General features: G+C 36.2%; 1 protein-coding gene and 1 pseudogene across 2 annotated transcripts in view; one reads left to right on the top strand and one right to left on the bottom strand.

Moving 5' to 3' along the window:
* Pola1 (DNA polymerase alpha 1, catalytic subunit) overlaps positions 1-25,425 on the bottom strand; it is a 324,394-nt gene that overhangs the window by 124,972 nt on the left and 173,997 nt on the right. The gene's annotated exons all lie outside the window — the stretch shown is intronic.
* LOC110287017 (dnaJ homolog subfamily B member 6 pseudogene) lies at positions 741-16,736 on the top strand (annotated as a pseudogene).

Raw genomic sequence — 25,425 nt, 5'->3', positions numbered from 1 at the left:
GTAAACCCACAAACTTGTTCAAGTTTGCTTTGCTTTCATGCTACTTTCACACACTTTCAAACGTTTTGAGAACTGAGTTTTCAGGTGGTCACTGCAGAAAAAGAATCCCTCCCTCCAAATTCACGTCCCACAGATGCTCTATGACATTCAAAAGAGATGAAACCCATGTGACCTTTGGCTGTAACATGGGAAACTTTGGATACCCACAATCTAAAAAACATTTATCAAGGTGGATTCCAGTATTTCAAAAAAGGCATTCCTAATCCCTCTTCCAATCTTAACTGAAATAAAGATTTCTTCTGAAGAAGGTGGGGGGATGTGATCTCAGAGGGGCACAGAAACTCAAAAGCCATGGCAAATACCTCAGTATACTGAGGACCCTTTCGGTTTAGCTACTTTCTTCCTCTCTTCTGGCTAGTACCAGGACTGACTGCCTGTGAGGCTTCTTCTAACCCACCCCTCCCCCAGCCTCCTTTTTAAAGTAGCTGATCAGAGATTGTCCAGTAAGAGCACTTTATTAGATCATCAGCCAGAGGGGTTCACAAGTACTGAGAGCAATGGGCTCAAATGCGGCACATCAGTTTTAATAGACCAGGGGCTACTAGTAAACTGCAGATACTGCTGAGAACTTTCCATGCACTGAACTCTTGAAAAAGCACCGTCTCTCCAGCTTAAATGCAGCTGCCTCTTTCAATGCCGCAAATGGGTAAATTTGACAAAAAAGCCACCATTAAGACTACATGAAAGGCTCAAGACAACATCCTTTCAATGCTTTGTACTTCAGTAATCAGATGTACTTACTCACCCCCTCCCCCAAACCCGATCAAGAACTATTTCTGAATGGTAGGAAATAATTCCACTTTGTACATCTTTTAGTTAATCAAGACTTTCTATTCAGCAATTTGACCTTTTGTTCAAAACAGGATTATCAGTTTTTTCGCCAGTTACCAAGGGCGACTCGCATGGTGAACATAATTGCAATAATTTGCAAAACACCATGGCAACCCACATTACAACTAGGTAAATACTGGGCTTTTGTGCTACATTGTTATTTTCAGAGATGCTGAAGTCAAAGAACGAATGACAAATGAACACAAAATTTATATTTGCTTTGTCTCAAAAGAGAAGAAAATTGATAACAAGAATTGGGGGGAAACCGACTACAGCTGTAATTTCTAACTTGATTAATTAGGATGGTAACAGTCCTTAACAGTATATTCAACAAACAGCCCTGACTTCGTCTCTCCACCCACCTCTCTCTATACCACTACCACTGTCCCCCCCCACCCCAGACAAATTTTTTCAGCTTGGAGAACAAACATCCCCCATTTGCTCTTTTCTTCAATTTAATGGAATCCTTAATTGCAGAATATTGTTCTCCTGCTCTTCACGGCAATGAAAACGAGAAAAAGGAGGAAAGTGCCAGGGCAGACAGGGAGCTACAGTCATTTGTTTTCCTGCCTCTTTTGGACACCCCAGGCCCAATGATGAGATGGCATTTTTCTGGTTTCAGCAGCTGTTTCGTAGCAGACAATAAAGTAAAAACTATTTAGCTTTGCAGAAAAGCCGCTTCTGTCCTCTTGACAACACAAGGTAAGTAAGTCTACATGCCGAGATGAAGTTTCATAATTTAAATGCCAGAACATAAGATGGGAAAATGATGTTAATAATAAAGAACATACATTTTCTTGTAAAGAAATTATCAACTGCGGTACTGTCCAAAACAAGCTGTTGAAATGTGTGTGTTTGCTATTTATGGAAGATGTTCAGCAATATCACCAATGGTTTGAAAACCACTTTATACTCACAGAAATCCCAATTCACAAAACAATCTAAAATATAAACTGACTACTCAGGAATTAATGCAAAAATCAAAATAGCATTTTCAGTAGATAAGCAGTTTTTCATATAGCGTTATCTTTTCACTAATAAATGTGACTGTAAAAGTTAGATCAGAATGTTTTCAAGTCAGATGTGAGAGGCAGCTTTGATTTTTATAGTAAAGAAGCAGGGGTTTTTCCTAAGAGGCACACATTCTACTATAATGCCCCCATTTTTTGTAAATTATAAACACTGACTTTCTCCTGCAAAATGTAGTATTCAGGGACAAGAAAAGAAATACACAGAGCAAGGGCTTGCAGAAGTCCCACTGCCGAGCTCTCTAGAGATAAGCAGCTGCAGACGCATTCTGAACACAGCCCAGCTCGCTTTCCTTCATCTGCTGCCTCCTAATGAGGAGGAACCAAATGAGAGGCTCTGAAAAGATCTGCATATTTCCCCTAACTTTTGAAAAATCAAATGAATAGGATACTATAATGGGTCTATTCTTATTTTGTCAAGGCTGAAAAATCTCCACACACCTAAGATTTAGCTTGGAGAAATCACAATGTAACATTCTTCAGAATATGCCTTGGAAATTAGAGGTACTGTAATTAATCTTTTTTTTTTTTTTTGGAGTAGAAATCAAAACGATGGCACACATTACAACCTTTTCAGGCAGGGGACATCTTTCGATATTTTGATAATATGTATTTTACATTCTTGACTAGTTACAAATGCATGGTATCTCTATAAAATGCACCCTACATCAAAAGTCTAAATGGTAAGAGAAAATGTTCCCTTTAATATCAAATGACAAAAGGGGCAAACAAGCCTTTTGTAATTTTTTGATCAAATAAAATGGAAAGATGATAAACTAGGCATAAAATCCCTATAACACTTAAGTCCTTTAAGAAACATATAGGTAAAAATAAAACACTTTATAATCTGTCCAGAATCCCTTTACTTGTAATAATTACCTAATATACCTGCCTTCTTCCCAACCTTAATAGTTCCTTTTCCAAAGTTTCTATTTTTCCTTTCTTGACATTGGTTTGTTTAGGTCTAAAAGGCATGATGAAAGCTAGCCTCCTATAACTTTAATAAATTACTCAAAACCCTAAATCAGAAATTAGAAATAACTAGCAGATGGACTACATTTCTTCTTCAGTTCACTTCCCCATGACCCCTATAGGATGGTAGCTTGCAATTAACAGGAAACCTGCCTGATATACTATCCCCAAATTCTTGCTCTTCAATTTGAAACTCTGGCTGCACACTAAAATCTCCAAAGGAGCATTAGCACAGGTGGCTGGGCACCATCTCCAGGGCTTCTGATTGAGGGCTGGGCTGGGGCCTGAGAATCAGCATCTTTAACAGGTCTCCAGATGTTACTGCTGTTGCTGATTTGGAACCTTACTTTTAGAATCACCAGTGCCTTTTAGAATGGGTACTGGTTTTTTGTTTTGTTCTATTTTGTTTTTATTAAAAAAACAACAACAATCCACGAGCGATGCTACTATGCAGTCAGGATTGAGAATCACTGCTCTGCATTACTCTCATCTTCTCTCTGCTGTTTAAGATGATTTTCTGAACAATGCACTTTATTAACAGAATTATACTTCGGAATAGTCTCTCTCAATTTCTTTCTCATTCAATATTTACTTTTTTTCCCTCTCTACATACTGCTTATGTGGCTATTCTAACTCTCAAGTTCTCCAGACAGTGTCTGATTTAGCAAAGCCTCAAATCAGTCTTAATTCTACCAATAGAATAGACTGATTCTAAATGCTTTATACCAAGTGTGTAGCTTAGTAGCAATTTGAAGAAAGCAACAAAGACATACTCTAAATACATCCTCTAAATATGTCTCTAAAATATGAAATGCTCTCCTCTAAGAATAAAAGTATTTTAGAGGAGGGTTTTAAAATACAGTGTATATAAGAAGTGACCACAATTAACATTTTTGACAGGTAGCATGAAATCATGTATTTTAGCCCTAAATTTTAAAGGTGGAGGAGACTTCAGAGCTCTACCCCAATTCTTTACACCTAAGGAAAATAAAACCTCCTAAAAATAAATTCCTTGTACTAATGCCTAGTGTGTGGACTGAACTTCCAGTCCAATGTTCTTTTCTTTACACTTTCTAACATGACGCTCAATACATCAGACATTAGAGCTGCATGCAGCTCTTGAGCACTTGTAATGTGGCTGCTCCAAACTCTGATGTGATGCAAGGGTAAAACTACAGCTTCCTGATATTTTTAAATATGCATTATAGTCTGAAATAATTTGAATATATTGTACTAAGTTTAAAAAGTATATATACACATATATTAGCATACATTAACAATTCTTGATTTTAAAAAAAGAAAAAAAAAACATAAATGGGGACTAGAAACATAGCTCAATGGATAGAGTACTATCCAAGAAGCCAATAGTTCGATACCCAGGACCTGCATAAACTGGGGGGTGCATGGGACCCTATCTCAAAAGAGAAAAAGTAAAAAAAGAGATCATTACAAGAGTGTTATATACATTGCTGTAAAGCCTGCTTTGTAAACTATAAATGCACACAGATTTGCCCACGAGTTGCAGTTGCCTGACTTCGGCCTAGTTTTCCCTACTAGGTGGTTCTCCTTTTTCGCCCTGAATTGAAAGGGGACTTTAATTTTCAAATTGGGAATGGTTTATTTAACCTCACAGCTTCGTGAATAGAAAAGGAATACTTTATATATGAAAGTAGTCCAGCTCTGTTTATTAGTGCATTGTTTATTGCTCATAATTTTTTTTATGGCATGCATGTGTGTATACATAAATGCAAAACAGAAATCTATTACTGATGATTTTATGTATATAGGAGTATTTTGCTGCATGTATCTCTGTGTCTAGTGCTGTGAAAACCAGTGGAGGGCATCAGATCTCCTGGAATTACAGTTACAGTTAGGAGGTGCCATGTGAGTACTGGGATCTCTAGAACCTAAGTTCTCTAGACATCCAGTGTTCTTAATCACTGAGCCATATTTGCAGTCAATATAAATTCTTTTAAATTTATAGTCACATTTACTAATGTTTTCCTCTCTTTTTGGAGTCTGAAATTTTTATTGTTTCAAAGTGTTCTCAAGTAGAGCACAGAGGATTTTTAGAGGTGTCAAACTACTCTATGATACTACAATTGACACTTGCTACTGTATATTTGCTTACATACAATGTATAACACCAAGAATGAGCTGTAAGGTAACTATGAACACTGAGCCAATGTCCACACATTCATACATTCACATACTCATGATGGGCATTCCACTATAACAGATGTTGTGAGGATATGCAAGTGATGAGCTGGAAATCTAGGAGAAATCTACTGTGATCCTGAAACTATTCTACACAATCATCTGCTTTGAAAAAGACTTCCCAAGGTTAGTACACCTTTAAGGTGTCCTTCTCTGCCCTGAAGGAGGAAGGAGAACATTCAGCTATACATTTTTCAGATGATTCTTATCTACTGGTATAAATCATCCTATTATAAACTACTAATTTCAATTTTGGATTTATTTCTGAATTCTTCTATAGCAATTCTATTCAAATCATTAAATACTCATGGGGCAAAAATAATCACCCTATACTACTATGGTAGTTTTTATAAATCTTTTCATTGTTTAAATTTTGAAAAAAGTATACAAAAACTGTGATATAACTAAGAATGTATTTTTAAATTTTTCTAAGATGTTTTTTCTGTCTTTCTATATTTTAAAGTTTTCTCTACATTTAGCATTTAAATATATTCTTTCATATCTCATATTCACTGTCATTTGTATACATTAAATTTCTTGTTACACTTTCTAATTGGTAATTGTATAGCTCAAAAGCTACTGATATGTAATTAATTTTTAAAATATCATTCTTAATAATTTTTGTCTTTTATGATAAATTTCACTGGGTTTTCCAAGTTTATAGCAATCTACAAGTAATGCCGTTTTTCTTGCCCTTCCAATTTTTAAAATATATTTCTTGTTCTTATGACAGTTAGCTCTTTGACAACTCAATACTATTGATCACTATTTCTACTGGGGTGCCCCTCCAACCAATTTCACAAGAATCTTCAGTTGTAGACCCATGAGTTAATTCATAGATGGATCTCTGTGCTGAGAAAAGGTAATTTGATTAAGATCATTACAGAGCCTGTATCTTTATCTTTGTATCAAAGTGCCTAAAATAAACTTGCTGCTGAATTCAGACATTAAATGGCTAACTCATGACTAAAATATTTCATTTGACAGTTAGAGATTAAGTACTCTAAAGAGCTTCTAGGCTTAATATGGATTGAATGTAAATTCAGCTTTGTTATTCAATCACACCTCTTTAACTCAGTCTGAAAATATAGTGAAATAGTACAATATAATGTGGCATAGGAGTGGTCTCAGTTCGGGGAATCCATATACTTCTTTCAGACAGACTAGTACTACAACAGACTATATAGTAATGGTTATTAAGGTTTGCTTAAGGGAAAAAAAATCTCTAGTTTTACAACATATTGTTATTTTACCATAGCACCCTAGACTGTATTAAAACTTACTGCATAGCTCAAGCTGGCGTCCAATTTGTAAACCTCCTGTCTCAGTGCTGAAATTACAGATGTACACTACCTTGTCAAGCACAAAATAATCTCATTACCCAACTGTCATTAAGTCAGACTATCATATTATTGCACTTACCATTTAACAACATTTTCAAAGTGCTTTCAAATCGGTGAAGCAAAGATTTTTAGGTTAGTAAAACTACTCTATATGATACTATAATGGGATGAATGTGTATAGCAGTGTATCTTAATATACAACCCATAAATACCACATAAAGACCACATAAATATAAATGTTATAGATGCCTATTATACAGTCTTACCCTAGATGTGGCATCAGGTTCTGTGGGTATGATACCCAGCAATCGGTTTTATGAAGTTTTTCAAAGCTCATGATGAATAAGCCTTTCATATAAAAAAGGCTTAGTAGTAAGAGCTCTTTAGACTACTGAATCTCTACCTGTCAAAGGAAATCAAACTACATGGCATACTCTACCAAGCTGTGAAACACAGAAACCAGGTTAAGGAAGAGGGCTAGAATGATGGGCAAATGTGTTATGCATAAGCACAATTATAAATAAGCTCAATTGATACATCCTGACATTGTGTTCAATATGCTACAACTCTCAAAACCAAAGATTAAATAGAATTTTAAATTTATATTCTTTTTCAATTCCTAAATTGGAAGAAATATAAATTCCATTTTAGGATGTGTTCATATGTAACTGAAACAAATTCAAAGAATACTAATTTACCTCCCCAGATGCTTTGACCTTGCTAGAACCTGCTTCATATTTTGCTCATTTACAGCAAGGCTGGAATGCTTCACTTAAGTGTGGAAATGGTTTAGACATGAGAGTTTAGTTGCTAACTTACTGCCCACTTCTGATTTGACTCTGAAGCTTAAGGAATGCTTCTTGAAGAAGATTCTCTTTAGTTTTATATAATAAAACTAAAGAATTTGACTTTCTTCTTTTAGCACTGTCACTGAGTATACCTCTGGGAAAGCAGAAAATGAGACTGGAGTAGGCCACTAATTTCCTAAAAACAGAGAAGTCTTTACCTAATCAACCCTTCTTGAGGTGTTTGAACCTCTTCCTTTTGAAGTCATATAGGTTCAAACACACTAGGAAGGTCTACATTAAAGCACAACTTGAACTGTTCCATTGGGAGGAATCACTTTGAGACCTGGAGTGTAAGAAATTGAACATGACTTCAAGAGGAAAAGGTTTGAACACACTAGAATAAAAGCGGGGAGGTTTGAAGATAGAGAAGAAATCAGAAAGTCACCAGCCAACTTCTTAGACCCTGACAGGTTCACTGAGCTTTGAGCTTCTATGGCCTAGGAGAGTCTCTGAGAAACAACTACAAGGGCTGGAAATTTTTTTTCTTGATGAAGTTAAGCTCTGTGATATTAAGAGTAATTCAGATGGCCACTCTTCAGTTTCATTCAGGCTATGAGAGGTAAGAGGTCCAAAGCCATCACTGCCTTTCTTCACTGTATCCAACCCTCCTTACAAGATACAGGTAAAAGAAAAAAGTCAGCATACTGCTTTGGAGCAAACTCTTCACTCTCTGAGTCCCTGGGTATATTCCCATGAATAGAGTCCTGACTCTTTTATAGAATAATAATGAGCACGGTATGTAAGTCTTACGTTGCCTTCAGGTACTTGTGCAAACAAGTACAATTCCCGTATACACAAACTCATCTTCTCTCCTTCTCTAAGGCATGCATGCATCTGCATGCACATTTTAATCAGATTGACTACTGGTAGATAACAGTGACTATCCTTCTCATGTCCCTTCATAACAAAACTCAGTGATGATTACATCAATTAAATATTGAATATTTATCCAGCACATATGGCCTATTGGATAATGAAAGTTAAAGCTAAGGTAGTAGTATATTTTTAGAAAGATAATGCTAAAAGTTTTTTAATCCCAATCATTCCGTTTCCTGGGAGTTACTAGGCTTCCTACTAGAACAAAGAACTCAAATCATTGCTCTCTTGCCTCTTCTCAGGGCTTCTCAAAGTTTATGGCTTTGAGAAGTGATATCATGTCCCAAGTTTCAAATTCTGAAATATTTTTTAATGTCACTATAAAGTGACACAGAATCTTCTCATGACTTGAGCAGTTTATGAAGTATGTTTGATAAAAGTTCTATCTGAAAGTTGCAGAGCAACCTAGCACCTCTTCTATGACGACGTAGGAATGAAGATACACCACAGCTTTCCAACGAACAACCAAGACAAGTCCTCTCATTTGGCCATTAAAAGGAGCTCAGCATTATTCATTTAACCTTTTCCCTAACATGAACAACATTAAAAACGCTTCACTTATGAACTTAGCAAACAAAAAGTATGTTTCAACTGGAAATGCCACAGAGAACTACCATTATGCCATAATTCAACTTTGTTGTGTTATTCAATGCAACCTAAGGGGTAGCTTTTGTATAGTACAAAATATGAAACTCCACATTTCTGAAAGGTCATGGAAACACTAGGAGATAAAAAGAAAGTGAATTAGTGAAAAATGAATTCAGTGAAGATTTTTATATTAGAAGTCAAACTTAATACAGTTTCTTACTAACAAGGTACCATCGATCACTAGAAATGAAAAGCTAACGTTAAAATAACTTGCTAAGTCTTTCATGTACCTGCTTAGATTTCTCCCTTCACAAAGCAGATAAAAGGTTCCCCTTTCTCTCTGTGCTTATAATTTTCTGTTTGCCTTAAAGAAACAATTTCTTGAAAATGTACCTTCCTTGTTAATAAAAGGCCCAATGACTCAACTCCAAAAATGTGGAATCTAAGAACTGAAAAAGATTTAGCTTTATATTAAATTATATTTTGTTTCCATTAAAACAACTTTCAAGTTCACTACAAATATTACAGTAAATCACTTCTTTTAAAAAAGGTCATGAATGTGTTTATTATAAAAATCAAATCCCATACATTATAAAGGTTTTGTGTATTTAAAAACAGAGAAAGACATTTCAAGTAGAAAACTAGCATAGTCTTTCTGAAGACTACATTAAAGCTCAAGACTAAAGAGATGCAAAAGAAAGATGAGGTCCTTATGCTAATCCAAGGTAGGCAAGGAGCATGGAACAAATCAGACTAGAACTCTGAAGAACTCCAGGTCAAGAGGAGATATAGTCAAAGACTATTTCTAAGTTAAAACTCTTCATGAAATAAATACAATTTTAAAACCTCACTATAATTAGTACAAAAGAGAAAGGTTTCCTGGACTTATTTAAACTATCCACTAACTTGAAAGAAAGGAAAGGGTAGTCATTTTATTGCCTAATAATCTACTCAAATACACACACACACACACACACACACACACACACACACACACACAAAAACCCAAGCTTTCAAAGATATATGATAAACCTGAGTTAAAAATGTTTGTTCTAAATTAAGCCACTTGTACAAATTCAAGAAACAAAATCAAATTTACTGAAACTGATGCTATATAAACTATGAAAACACTAAATTAATGGCTTAGGGTATTTTTCTTTAGTTTCATATTCAAATAATTAGCTAACAATCTACATCAATACTGCAAATCACACAAAAATTATTCTATCATTGGAGCAACATATTTGGAATAATCTATTTTAACAAGTCCATTTTAAAATAACTTAAGAAATAAAAAGCATAAAGAAAAAAATCTTAATATGCAGTTTGGTAAAGTTCAAGTCAGCCTTTGAACAACACGTTTACCTATCCAGTAAAGCTTGTGTTAATGCGACGTAAGAGTTTGGCAAATTCAACTTTAATGGAGCATAAAAGTGCTTTTGCTTGAAAGTGAGATCATTTTTAAAAATTCAAAGCATGATCACTTTCTCTTTTTTCATAGAACAATCTGATACAAGCAGCAAAGCTTAAATAAACTAGAAACATTTCAAATGATCCATAAAGGATTAATAAGCACCACAGGAAGTCCTATAGGCTCAGCGTATACATTTTCCATCCACCACCACCCCCTTCCCAGATGGGCATGATATGAAATTCTAAACAGAAGTCAAGTTTCAAAGTCTCTAAATGTTAAAGGGCTGTTATGTTGGGGTGAAAGGCCGTAACTAAGGACTCTCTAATTTGAAATGGATCAAATTCCAGTGACACTTGGATAGAATCATGCAAACCTAGACATTCAATTAAAAAGGTCTTCTTGCTGCTGGTAATAGCCAGTGGTCAGAAGCAAAACTCAGGCAAAGGAGTAGCAGCAAGCTACAGGCCACTAATAGAACAAGAACAAAATGACAGCTATTATTTTGGCAGAGATAATCTATGCTGAAACACAAAACAAAAACGCACACAATTTCTTTCAATGCAATTTTCTTGTCTTCCCACTGACTTCTATGATTACCACAGAAAGCAGGGTTCTAAACACATTTCTCAATTGAATCTTCAATCAATAACGTAAAAAAATTAAGATGGAAGATATGGGGAATGCATTATGGCATTAGTAAATGCTTGCAAAATGTGCTGAACTTATCAATATGCACAAAAGTTGTTAAGAAGAAACCTTAAATACCTAAATGGATCATATTTTTGTCAGCCCAAAACTCAATAACATTGCCTGTGACCATCAATCTGAAATTCTTTTCATTCTTTGGTTAGACATTCTTACTTCTAATCTTTATATCTATTATTTGAGAATAAACATATCCCATAAAGCTCAGTTAATCTTATTCTATAAGATGCAATGCCAGCTTTCCCTTACCTATAGACAAATTAACAACTCAGCAATAGGTTCGAAATGGAAGTCAGTTAGAATATGCATTTTTAGCGAGCACCCTGGTTTATTCATGAAGCACTCAAAGAGAGGGAAAAAAGACTCCTTACATTTTATATATACTCTAGAATATGCATCATTCTGAAATTGCCATTTTATTAGTTCACTGGCTGAAACAGATTATTCTTGCTTTGACAATGATATTTAGTTTTTAAAAATGAAATGTAAACAAGTAAGAAAAGTGATATTTTAAAATATCAATGAATACTAGGACGAGTATGAGAAAAAATATTTAAACAGATAAAAGAATTTGTTTCAAGCACTGTCTTAAGGTTGGAACACAACTGTCAACCGCTGATGTTCTGATGTGTTCGACCTCTCTGAGAATAGAGAGGGCCCTTACTAAGACTTCAGCTATTTTGTTGCTAATTCACACCATTTATAGCAAATGGGTAAAAGAAAAGAAGCAGAATCAATTCAGACATCCACAGTCACAAATTCAATCAACAATTGAATACCTCTTTTGTTCTTTTAACTTTCTATAAATGGATAGACCAAGATGCAAAATGTCACTTCTTTATGAAACAAGTGGGGTTTTTTTGGGTTTTTTTGTTTTTTTATCTTTCAAAAAAAAAAAAATACATGGGCTTTGAATCAGAAGGGACCCAAATTACATTTCCGCTGTACAAATTACAACATCAACTGATTTTCTTCCTCTAAGGTTCCAATTCCTTCTTTATGAGGCACCCCCATAAAGAGTACTGCAGGAGTTAAATGGCACTGTGTACATAGAAGTGATAAAGTGTTTGAATGGTGGCTTAAAAATATTTTTTCTTTCTTCTGCTCTCCAGAATTCTTCAATATTATAGTGAAAAAATATTTTGCAAAATAAAACAACAACTTTGATATACTATATTAGAGAAATAGAGAAAAATATTATATGGTCAAACTTCTGAAGAAATTCAGGACACAAAATAACGTTCCATAAGTATGATGTCTAGGAAAAGCTTCCTAGAGATTGGTCTGGAATTTACAATGTGGCCCAGCCTGGCTTCCAATCCATGTCAACCATCCTGTCTCAGTCTTCTGAATATAGGGTTATAGGTTATAGGTGTGGGGACCATGCTGGGACGGCCTTAGGTCATTAAGGCTAAGGATAATTTACAGAGATGGCAAGCAGACAAGGATAATTCCGGCAGTCGAAAGAATATAAGTTCTGATGAAAGGAATAGTTATTTGACAATGCTCCAAAGAAAAGTGTGTGGGGAGAAAAGATGGATAAGTCAATGTCTCAGAGCCATAATAAGGACTTGTGCTACAGTTCTAGGTAGATAAAATTAAACTACCACAGCTCTCACAAGGATGCACAAAGATTGTGGCATATTCTCAAAGTGCTCTATCATAACAGATAGGATGCTACCTAGGAATCTAAGGTTAAAAATTATGCAAGTCACTTTAATTTATATACAGCATATTCTAACCCACAACGAACAACCATAACTGAAACAAAATCCAGGAAAAAAATTTGACGTGTGCTACCTTTGTTTAAAAGCATAAAGGAAAAATACACAACTATAACAGTGAACACAGATGCACAGCAGAATTAGAGCCTAGAACAGAGAGAATGTATTTAGATTAGCCATATAGCATAACTTTTGAACATGGAAGATGAGAAGACAGCACAGCAAGAGATTGCCAGTACTACCGTCAATGCAAAATATTCAAAGATTTCCAAAGCACACTGGCAGCAAGATAGGTTTCTCTAGATGAGGTGTTTTCGCATGGGTGACCTACAGATGACATGTTAGTTCTACAATTTATGACTTTTGGATTAAAGCTGTGTCCTTCCAGACACAGAGAGACATTAATGATAGCACAGCTACAAACTGATCAGTGATCAAGAGTTACTAAACTAAGAAAAGCCTCTGCAAATACTCCCTCAATTATTTCGCCCCTTGGACATTTTGATAGGGAACTACTCATCAATATTATTCTTTTTCCAACATTCATTTTATAGAAGATCAAGATACAATCAAATGTTGACTTACTCTGGTAAATAGGAGGGGGCCTGCTTTGATTTCCTTTCTTTCTCAGCACCTTGGTTTTGTGTTTTAGAAGGCTGGCTAGGTTTTGAAAAGAGGGTGTTGGATGGGAGGGGTGCTCTTCCCTTCAGTGGAGACAAAAGATATCAGCTATTTCATTCTTCTGTGTGAGTATGTTACCTCCCTTAATTCTCTCACCATCACATTAAACTGTGATTTTCAATAGAGGTCTGAAAAATGTATTACATTTTACCTGTTATTTCAAAAAGAATTAGTAAGGAATTAGAGGGAAAGGAGAAAAGTAGGGCAAAAATGTTTCTGTTTTTTCAGACCAGCTAACATTTTGAGAGTTTAAAATGACTAGAAAGGCAAACTGTTAGGTATTCAGAAGGAAAATGTGAATGTTTTCCCAAAGGCATTATTAACAATTAATAATCATTACATTGGTGCCTTGTTTACCTGACCTTGTGTAAATTCAGCAGCCTGGTAATTAGACCCAGATTTTGCACATTTGTATATTTCCATGCATAGATTTGACTCATTCATTCATCCATTAAAATTTGCTTGACAGACATAGATGAATAATCAAGCTACAATTTGTATTTACTGGATTATAGAAAATTGCCCAAACTGTTAAGTTCAAGGAAAGCGCATTCTTGCCTCTCTCTTATGACTGATGTAAAAGCAATTACATACCAGAGGATTGCCCCAAAGCTCTCAGAAGTGGCACTGCTTTTGCAAACTGGGTTTTTTAAAAAAAAAAAAAAAACAAATTTTCCCTAAATGTAGAGACTGTTTAAAGACTAGCTCTAACAGAGGGAAGGAACTAACCCTGTGCACTTGTAAGTTTCTCATTTAACTCACTTCACTGCTGTTTTAAAGTAAAAGTCCTGACAACATTCAGAATGAGTAGCAATGTATCCTAAAAGGACAAAGACAAAGCTAGTGAAAGATTTGAATGGAAAGAAGGCAATGTCTGGAGAGTTTCATAACACTCTTCCCCAACTCTCCCTAGCAAAGCACAACAACCTGACAAGCCCTCTTCCTAACTTGATCAGTGAAGAATACTGTATGATTCTATGGTTAATGTATTTTCATTTAAAGGAGAACAAGTATCTCAAAAAACAAAAGAAAACAAAATTCATGTTCAGTACCAGGCAAACACACTGTCACATGTAACTGCATCTACCTGTGCTGTGTTTCCTTACTTGCAGTCACTAACAGCCATCGCCCAAGGTACAGTACTTCTTTTAAACAGCAGAAGATAGCTACAATAGATCTTTCTCTTCAACCACTGCTTATTTTGAGCCCACAAAGATTGCTTAGAACTATTTTACAAACAAATTAACATTTATAAAATACAAAATTTGGCTTCAAGCATATTCTTTATTAGATAAGCAATTAAATAAAGATGCCATGAGTAGAAGCTCAAAAAGCAGAAAGGGTCCCCAAACTTCCAAAATAGACACCTGGCTAATTTTAACATTACCAAATTCTAACTTTTCTACCCAAATATCCCATCCTTTTTTGCTATAAAACAAATGGCAAGTCATGATGTAGACCAGACATTAACATCTGGGAGAATGGCCTGAAATCATGATAGATTATCAAAGAACGAAATTAAACTTTGGTTTTCAAAATGAGTTGTTCCTTAAGGTCCACATGTTTGCAAATATAGAAAGAGGAATTCAGATGCTTTTAGTCAATGCAAAGCCATATAAAACCAAGTGTCTGCTTAGTCACTGTCCTTGAGTTTTAGACACTTTAACAGGCATTTAATTCAAAACACAAAGCTTTCCCTAGTGTGGGAATTCGTTTATCAGTTTGCTCGTCTTTCCTTAAAAGTCATATCTTACATATTGTACTTCACTCTACCTAATAAAAGGAGGACAGTTCAGCTGTTTTACCAACTAAAGTGATGGTCCAACCAAAAACATAGTCTAAACTCCTTTCTTCTGGCCTTGTGTAGTTGCTTCTATTGGCAACTTCCAAACAGAAATGAGACTACACCACAATCATGCCAACATATTTAATCTGGTAAATGGGAAAAGTCATTTTCAAGGTCTATGGTGAAGACATGTTCCTTGAAATCAAGGCTGCACAAGTTTTATAGAGAGCCGTTAGCTGTTGAACTATATCATCTACCAGCCCATTGGGTGCACTGCAGTCACTAGTTAGATATGGAAGAGAAGGTTATAATTACTAAGAAAACTGGATGAGATAAACTTTCTCAAGGTTTCTGTTATAAGTCTGAATTTGACATTGTATCATAAGCCACTTTGGTACTTATACTAATTTCTCTTAACCTGTTACCAGTTCCATTGAGTATGTGATCAATCAACATAACAACTGATGGGAGGAAAAGATAAACAGGTCTCATCACTTTTTTTTTTTCCTGGAAGAGTGCACTTTGTGCATACTAAGGCCAGACACAAAAACAGACAAGCATACCTACAGATAACATGATGCTAAGGCTTTCTCAAAATATTCTGGCTATTTAGCTGTGATACCAACAAGAAAAAGATACAGTTGCCAGCTAAGAGAAACTACATAAACAAAATTCTGAAAAACCTTTGTTGTTAAGAAGTTACATTCCTACTCACTGCTCTGGGTATACAAAGCATCCTACTAAATAAACGGAAAGATCAGCTTCTCTGCCAAATAGCCAGCAAGAAACACAAATTAAAAATTAAATGTGAGGGAGAAAAACAAGGGAAGAAAGCAGGAGATGCTGCTACTATCAACAACAACAACGACAACAACTCAGCTGTGCCAGAGCTGGGAGGAGACCTCTCCCCTCGCCAGCCACTGCTACATCAGGATTATTCCAACAATTTGCTAAAACATAGTCGATTACTATTAAGTTCTGGGCATGCAGAGAAATGCCTTGCCCAGGGATATTAAAAACCATACCAAAAAAAGGGCATGTAAATGGCAGCCAGACAAAAATCTTGAAAATAAAGAAGAAACAACAGAAATTGAAACAAATAGCTGAGGCAGACAAAGTGTTATAGGATGAAAGTAGGTCATCTATGACAAATATAGCAAAGAAAGGTGGTGGAGGAGGAAAAGGTGAAAGTCATTTTGACAGTCCATTGGAGTTTGGGCTCAAATTCAAGAGCCCAGATGATGTCTTCAGAATTTTTTTTTTTTTTTTTTTTTGTGGAAACTTGCATTTGACTTCATTGAAGACCCATTTGATGACTATTTTGGGAACCAATGCTGTCTCCAAGGAACTAGAAGCTGGGGTGCTGTCTTGATTTTGCTCTCCCTTCAGTGGATTTCATACTTTTGATACAGGCTTCATTTCATTTCATTCACTAGGTCATGGGGGTCCCCCAACATTCTCTTCAGTGTCATTTGGCAGGAGTGGAATGGGCAACTTTAAATCACTATAAACTTCAACTAAGATAGACAATGGCCAAAAAAAAAAAAAAAATCACTATAAAAAGGCTTGTGGAGAACATTTAAGAAAGAGTAGACATTGAAGACAGTTCAAGTCCTTGATGATAAATGGTAAGGAGCTCCTGCTATGCTTGGATAACAAGTAATTCAATACATGCATTTTACAGAAATATTAAACCATGACAAGCACCATTTGATACAGAAATATTAAACCATAACAAGCACTGATGAATTATGATTTCAAATGAACTCAACTTTCTGTATAACTATACCTAATCAAAAGTATTTCTAAAATAGCTCATTGGAGCCCCTATTTGTCATAGAATTTTGAATTTGTTTTTGGGACCACAAAATAAGGCCAACCCTCTGTATGGATTTTGCTTTAAACAAAACAAAACATAGTCTGAGGTGAGCCCTGTGACTCTTGATTAGTGCTAGGACACGGTTATTTTTTTTTTTTTTAAACAACAGCATCGAACTGCTTCCACTTGTGTTAAAATGTAAGTAGTGTCAACTTGTGATGTTAACATTGCCATATGGATCATCTATGGAAATATGTCCATTTTATTTTCAGAATATGGAAAGATCTCCCATGCTCATGGATTGGCAGGATTAATATAGTAAAAGTAGTGATCATGCCAAAAGCAATCTACAGATTCAATGCAATCCCCATCAAAATTCCAACTCAAATCTTCACAGAGTTAGAAAGAGCAACTTTCAAATTCATCTGGAATAATGCAAAACCTAGGATAGCAAAAACGATTCTCAACAATAAAAGACCCTCCGGGGAATCACCATCCTTAACCTCAAGCTGTACTACAGAGCAACTGTGAAAAAAAAAAACAAAAAAAAACTGCATGGTACTGGTACAGCGACAGACAGGTAGATCAATGGAATAGAATTGAAGACCCAGAAATGAACCCACACACCTATGATCACTTGATCTTCAACAAAGGAGCTAAAACCAACCAGTAGAAAAAAGACAGCATTTTCAACAAACGGTGCTGGCTTCACTGGTGGTTATCTTGTAGCAGAATTCTTATAACCTTGTACAAAGCTCAAGTCTAAGTGGATCAAGGAATTCCACATAAAACCAGAGACACTGAAACTTAGAGGAGAAAGTGGGGAAGAGCCTCAAAGATATGGGCACAGGGGAAAATCTCCTGAACAGAACAGCAATGGCTTGTGCTGTAAGATCAAGAACCTAAAAATGGGACCTCATAAAATTGCAAAGCTTCTGTAAGGCAAAGAACACTGTCAATAAGACAAAAAGGCCACCAACAGATTGGGAAAAGATCTTTACCCATCCTAAATCAGATAGGGGACTAATATCCAATATATACAAAGAACTCAAGAAGCTGGACTCCAGAAAACCAAACAGTCCTATTGAAAAATGAGGTACAGATCTAAACAAAAATTTCTCACCTGAGGAATACCGAATGGCTGAGAAGCAAATGAAAAAATGTTCAACATCCTTAATCATCAGGGAAATGCAAATCAAAACAACCCCGAGATTCCACCTCACACCAGTCAAAATGGCTAAGATCAAAAATTCAGGTGATATTAGATGCTGGCATGGATGTGGAGAAAGAAGAACAGTCCTCCATTGCTGGTGGGATTGCAAGCTGGTTCTACCACTGTGAAAGTCAGTCTGGTGGTTCCTCAGAAGATTGGACATAGTACTACCGGAGGATCCAGCAATTCATCTCCTGGGCATATACCCAGAAGATGTTCCAACTGGTAATAAGGACACATGCTCCACTATGTTCATAGCAGTCTTATTTATAATAGCCAGAAGCTGGAAAGAACCCAGATGCCCCTCAACAGAGGAATGGATACAAAAAATGTGGTACATTTACACAATGGAGTACTACTCAGCTATTAAAAAGAATGAATTTATGAAATTCCTAGGCAAATGGATGTATCTGGCTGATATCATCCTAAGTGAGGCAACCCAATCACAAAAGAACATACATGATATGCACTCACTGATAAGTGGATATGAGCCAGAAACTTAGAATACCCAATATACAATTTGCAAAACACATGAAACTCAAGAAGAAGGAAGACCAAAGTGTCGATACTTTGTTCCTTCTTAGAAGGGGGAAGAAAATACCCATGGAAGGAGTTACAGAGACTGAAGGAAGGACCATCCAGAGACTGCCCTACCTGGGGATCCATTCTATAAACAACCACCAAACCCAGACACTATTGCATATACCAACAAGATTTTGCTGACAGGACCCTGATATAGCTCTCTCCTGTGAGGCTGTGCCAGTACCTGGAAATACAGAAGTGGATGCTCACAGTCATCTATTGGATGGAGCACCAATGAAGGAGCTAGAGAAAGTACCCAAGGAGCTGAAAGGGTCTGCAGCCATATAGGTGAAACAACAGTATGAACTAACCAGTACCCCCTGCACTCATGTCTCTAGTTGCATATGCAGCAGAGGATGGCCTAATCTGCCATCAATGGGAGGAGAGGCCCTTGATCTTGCGAAGATTATATTCCCCAGTATAGGGGAATGCCAGGGCCAGGAAGTGGGAGTGGTTGGGTTGGGGAGCAGGTGGAGGGTTTAGGGGATTTTTGGAGAGGAAACTAGGAAAGGGGATAATGTTTAAAATGCAAATGAAGAAAACATCTAATTTAAAAAGTATGTAATGTCAAGCTTAGGTTTAAAAAAAGCTGGTAATTTGGAATTTTGAAATTTGTTTAACAAAAGAAAACAAATGTGAACCTGTCTGATTCATTCTTTCAAGGGAAAAATGAAGATGAAAATAAAACATGCACTATATATGTGTGCAAAGAAAAAGTGAGTTTACCTTATTAGAGATTCCTAACGTGACTGATATTGGAAAATAGCAAAAGAGATTAAGGACATCCTAGGACAAACATAGTCTCCAGTGTCTGTAGACTTGTTAATATCTCCTCCCACTGAATATAAAGGCTACATCCACAGATTTTGTGAATGTTCCAAAAATTACTCCCTTGTTCAAGTATATATCATGTGCCTTCCACATCCCTGATACTATACTTTTCAGAGTTAACATTGAAGCTAAACACAACAATATGTGGCTTAGTTCAGCCTTTAAGTAAAAGAGACAATGAGTAGTAGGAGCCATCACATATGTGTGTGATGGCTTAGGAGAGTGTAACAGAGGTAATATAACATATTTTGCCTGAGTGTACTGAGGAAAGCTTTCCAGAACAGCCACTGAAGAGGAACAGTGGATTTTACCAAGCAGGCATTGCTGTGGTGTGGGGTATGGTTTTAGGCACCATGATACAGGTGAAGCTGTAGTAAAGTGTGTATGATTTTTCAGGAACAAGCTTTCTTATAGTATAGAGGAGATAGTGTAGATGGAAAAGGTAGAGAAGTTGGCTCATGATCTAAGGTAATGCTATAGAATTTAAAACTTAGTATATAAGAAATGAGCAAGTGCAGAAGGCATTGAAAGCAGGAAACACGCAGGGCAGTGGTGGTGCACGCCTTTAAGGCAGAGGCAAGCAGATTTCTGAGTTCGAGGCCAGCCTGGTCTACAAAGTGAATTCCAGGACAGCCAGGACTACACAGAGAAACCCTGTAGAAAGAAAGAAAGAAAGAAAGAAAGAAAGAAAGAAAGAAAGAAAGAAAGAAAGAAAGAAAGAAAAGAAAAGGAAGAAGAAAAGGAAGAAGAAAAGGAAGAAAAGGAAGAAAAGGAAGAAGAAAAGGAAGAAAAGGAAGAAGAAAAGGAAGAAGAAAAGGAAGAGAAAAGGAAGAGAAAAGGAAGAAAAGGAAGAAAAGGAAGAAAAGGAAGAAAGAAAGAAAGAAAGAAAGAAAGAAAGAAAGAAAGAAAGAAAGAAAGAAAGAAAGAAAGCAAGCAGGAAACAGTAAGGGAAATGAACCAATGGGGGGGACCTGAAGACAGAGAGGCCATGAGTCAAACTGATGCTCTAGAGATTGAGAGAAAAAATATGTAAGAAAATCATAATATAACCTCATAACACCCAATGTGAAAATCTTTTATCACAAGTTGGAAAATCCTGGATGGTATTAGTATGCCTATCTTACAAAAATCTTATAATTAGGAAGTATATAAAATATTCTAAAAACTGTTTTTCATATGTAGTGTTCAACATACAATGTTTATGAACATAGCAGAATATCTCCTCTTCTTAAAATCATTTTTCTCTTGCTCAAAAATAGCCACAGGAGGAAACACTAACAACAACATTTAGGCAGGAGGATCCAGACAGCCTTTCACAAATCCTGCTAGCCCCTAGAGATAGATTTGTAAGATTTTCAAAGTTCTCATAGGAACACTGAAGGAAATCAAAACATTTCAAAAGATGTAAAATCACATATTTTCATTCAAGTTCCTATATACTAAAGAAACTTCAAAGCCTTATTGTTATTATGCGATTCCTAAGAGAAAACACTGAAAATACAAAATCCAGTCTCTAAACTGCCCTTTCTATCTACAAATACTCCTCACTTAGATTTATAAATCATAACAGAAGAGAGACAAGATTGAGAAATGTTAACTACCTGTTATTTGTAAAGTGTCAGCAATATACTAGAAGACTTAATATGGATGGTTAAGTCCTATTAAAAATGTGTAACTGGAATTTTCCTTTGATAGAATTATTTCTGGATACAAAACACCTCATTTTGCTGTAAGTTTGAAAACTAATGTATCCTTGACTATATGTAACCCATAAAAAAAATCACATTAAAATTTTCCACGATTATTTTACATTAGATAAGAATTCCTCAACAAGTGTTCTTTTGTAAGGTTTAATTTTGTAGGGGAAGAATTTACCCCATAAATTCTAGTAACATCCTAGATAAAGCTTTATCATCATATACTCTAAAAAGAAAACAAATCACCGCTCAGGTGATTCAACATGCAGCCATGGTCAAGACAGATCATCTTTGTCTGGAAAACAGATAAGCAAACAAATGCTATAAAAAAATGCTAAGGTGAATAGATGTGATGGAACTTCACTTTCATCCTAGCACTTGGGAGAAAAGCGGATCTCTGGGATTTCAAAGACAGCTTGGTCTTCATAGCGAAATCCAAGCCAACCAGAGCTACAGAATGATATCCTGCCTCACATACAGACACACACACACACAGACAAGATAGTGTGAAGAAATACTCTATATATAGTGTTCTTATAAATGTTCCATGACTTCATTATTGAAAAAAAAAATGAAGACAGCACTGGCTGGCTGATGATCACTGTCACCATCAGGTAGTTACTGGCTTCCATCAACAATATATAAACAAATAAATGTATATTTCTCTCTAAATATATCAGGAATACAACGGAAAACACCACTTAAAGCTTAATCTCCTACAGGAATTAGCACTTAAGTATCAATCCAGCAAAACAAATACAAGACTGTGGACTGAAAAGCACCAAATGTCAAGAGCTCAAAGACTACTAAAAAGTACACGAAGAGAAAGTACTCACAGACTGGAAGCCTCACAGACTTCAATAACAACGACCATACTCACAGCATCTATGAAGGTTATATTGGTGTTGAAGACAAGTTTATTCCATGCTTTCACAGAAACACAAAAGGTCAAGAATGGCTAAAGCAGTTTTGAAAACAGAGTACTTATGCTACATGCAAAGCCACAGTAATCTAAAGTGGAAACTTATGGTTTCTTTGGAAATTCAGTTGTGTTGGATGGCATTTTGCTGGGGCAGACACATGAAGGAATGTTCTCCTAAAGTAGACATAGGTAGAGAATGTTTTGCTAAGGGAGACATGTAAAGGAATGTTTCGCTGAAGCAGACACAGGTGAAATGATGTTTTGCTGAAGCAAACACATGAAAGGACACGTGATGCTAAGAAAGACACAACAGACAGCAAATGGATGATGCTGGATGGTATTGGCATGCTTTGAAATTCCTTACTAGTCATCATTTGTCCAGATTTTATAGAAAGAAACGCACCAAAAACTAGTGGTGTTCTGGTGGCTTCTGACTGCTTCAGCGTACTCAGGCTGATTGGCAGTGATGTCAGCAGATACAGACTCACATACTGAGGCAAGATTCATGGGAGGACATGTGATGTTTGGAGGGAATATATATAGGATTCAACAGACAGTGAGTAGGCTTGCATAGCTAGCTTTGCAACACTTCTCGGTCTCTTGTCTTCATCTCTGACCTATGCTTTGTTGAGAGGCAAAACAGAGAACTTCTCATGGCATCGCTGCTGGTCCTGGTCACTCCTGCTGCCCCATGCTATTTTGTGGAGGCCTGGACTCTTCTGCTGGGTCACACCACTGGTGCTGACTGGTGTTTGCTATCCCAACACTACTGAACTGGGCTGCTGGTATATTTGTGAAGTGTATCAAGCTACTACTGATGATTCCTGTGAACTGAACTGCTGATTTCCTGATGACATATATTGGATTTGCTCCAAAGAACACTTTCCAAACAGGTCTACTTCCTCTATATCCTAATAACCTTTCTTTCCCACTACTCTGATGGGTGGTGGGCTACAAGGGAGGTTAAAACATTTAATAATTATTAACAGTAGGATCTGAAAAATCAAAGCTAACAGTAATCAATATTGACAAATTGATAAACACAAAGATCAGTGGAAGAGGGAAAAAAGTCTAGAAATAGTCCCATTCTAGTCTGCACAAAAGATTATTGACAAGGACACAGAGGCAATTCAATTCAATAGAGGACAGTCTTACAAGAAAGTAGTTGGTCCTAAGCCTCATATAAAAACTCTAGCTCAAGACAGATATTTTATCTAGATTTTGTGTGTGTGTGTGTGTGTGTGTGTGTGCACACGCGCGAGTGTATATGTATGTGTATGAACCTGTCAACTTTCAAGTAAAAGTACAGTGTAGAAAACAAAAACATTGATTTATTGGATTTGATCATAATTTAAAAGTTTTGCTCTGTGAAAGATTACTTTAAGCTACCAAAACAAAGCATCAACGAGATGGCTCATCAGGTAAAGCATTTGCTGCCAAACAAAGCAACTCTAATCTTGAATTCAATTCCCAGAACCCACGTAAAGGTAAAAGAGAAAACTTACTCCAGGGAGTTCTCTTGGAATTTTTATACACAGTATGTTCATCCATCCAGACAAATAATAATGATTTAAATTTTGTTTTTTGAGACAGGGCTTCACTGTGTAGCTCTGGCTGTCCTGAAACTCACTATGTAGACCAGGCTGGCCTTGAACTCACAGAGATCCACCTGTATCTGCTGCCCAAGTGCTGGTATTAAAGGCATGTGCCAGTATGCCTAGGTAAAAATATTACAGAGACCAATGCAAGCTACAAACTTGGGGGAAACACATATAAACCACATATCCAACAAAGGACTTGTATTTAGAATCTAAGATAAAGTCTCAAAACTCAACAATAAAAAGCAATCCAAATAAAAATATTTGATATAGTACACTAGAAAGACAGTACACCATTTGAATCTTTGATCTCTAGTCAGTATAACAGTTTGGGAAAGATTAGGAGATATGACCCTGTTGTAGGAGGTAAGTCGCTTAGGGGTGGACTTGAGGCTTCAAACACACAAGATATTACTAATTAGCTCTCTATCTGCCTCATACTTGTGGGCTAGACATAAGCTCTCAGTTATTGCTCCAGTGCCGTGCCATGCCTACCTGTTGCCATGTTCCCAACTATGATGGTCATGGACTATATCCCTCTGGAACCATGCACTTCCAAAGTAAATGCATGTTTTTATAAGTGCCTTTGTCATCATGCTTTGTCATGGCAATAGAAAAGTAACTAAGACAGCAAGCAAGTAAATGCATGAAAAGACTTCAATATCACCAGGCATCATGGAAATTAACATTAAAGTCACAAAGACACGTCACGTCATGCCCATAGTTGAAACTAAAAAAATATACCAAGTACCAACGAGGATGAAAAATAAATGGAACTCTTACATAGTGCTAATAGGAATGCAAAATGATATCATCATTTTGAAAAACAGTTTGGTAATGCTTAAAAGTTTCAAACATACAATTACTTTATGGGCCACCAATATTGCTCCTGGATACTTATTCTAGGGAAATGAGAATACGCTCATCCAAAATCTGTATACAAATGTTTACTGCACCTGATTTCATACTTGACCTCAAGTGGAAACAATATCAACCATCCTTAAATGGTTCACACACACACACACACACACACTGATGTAATATTCAGCAATAAAAGATAAAGCCTCTATGACAAGACAGTCTCAAAGGCTGCATACTGTATTAATAAACATCCCTGAAAAGACAAATCTGTAGTGATCAGACCAAGTTTAGGAGTCGGACAGACAGTGAGATGATACTGTTTTATGATGGAACTATTTTGTATTTTGATTAATGGTGGTAGGTATAGAAAACTATTTGTACATTTACTATAATTTGTAAAAGCACAAACTGCTATGGACATGGGTAGGCTACAATGGATATACACCTAAGTAAGAAAAAGTTATCCCTCTCAATGATTTAAGACCTCGAGGCAATTTCTGATGAACAGAATCAGTGACTGGTATAATGACTGCTTAAATAAACCTTTGAGGTTTTCTCTAGCCTTATGAGCCATTGACAGGAAGTAATGAGTTAAAGAAAAAAGTTGTCTTTCCCAAATTGAGCTATAAAATCCATGAGGCCCCAGTGCAAATATTGAGGTTTTTTGCTCAATATTCTTGAGGGGAATTGTTCTGATAATTTCACTTTATATTCAAATCAATTGTTGTCACTTTGCATAGTAAGGAAGCTACTAACCTTCATGTATACAGCTCTGAAACTGGCAACCTATTTAGTATAGTAGCAAATAAGACACCCCCTCCCGAATAAG

The sequence above is a fragment of the Mus caroli genome, unplaced genomic scaffold (genome assembly GCF_978045245.1).
Source record: "Mus caroli unplaced genomic scaffold, Mus_caroli_1 scaffold_5, whole genome shotgun sequence".
NCBI classification, from domain to species: Eukaryota; Metazoa; Chordata; class Mammalia; order Rodentia; family Muridae; genus Mus; species Mus caroli.
Note: the sequence above shows the minus strand (reverse complement) of the source record. Positions and strands in the feature narration are given on the sequence as shown.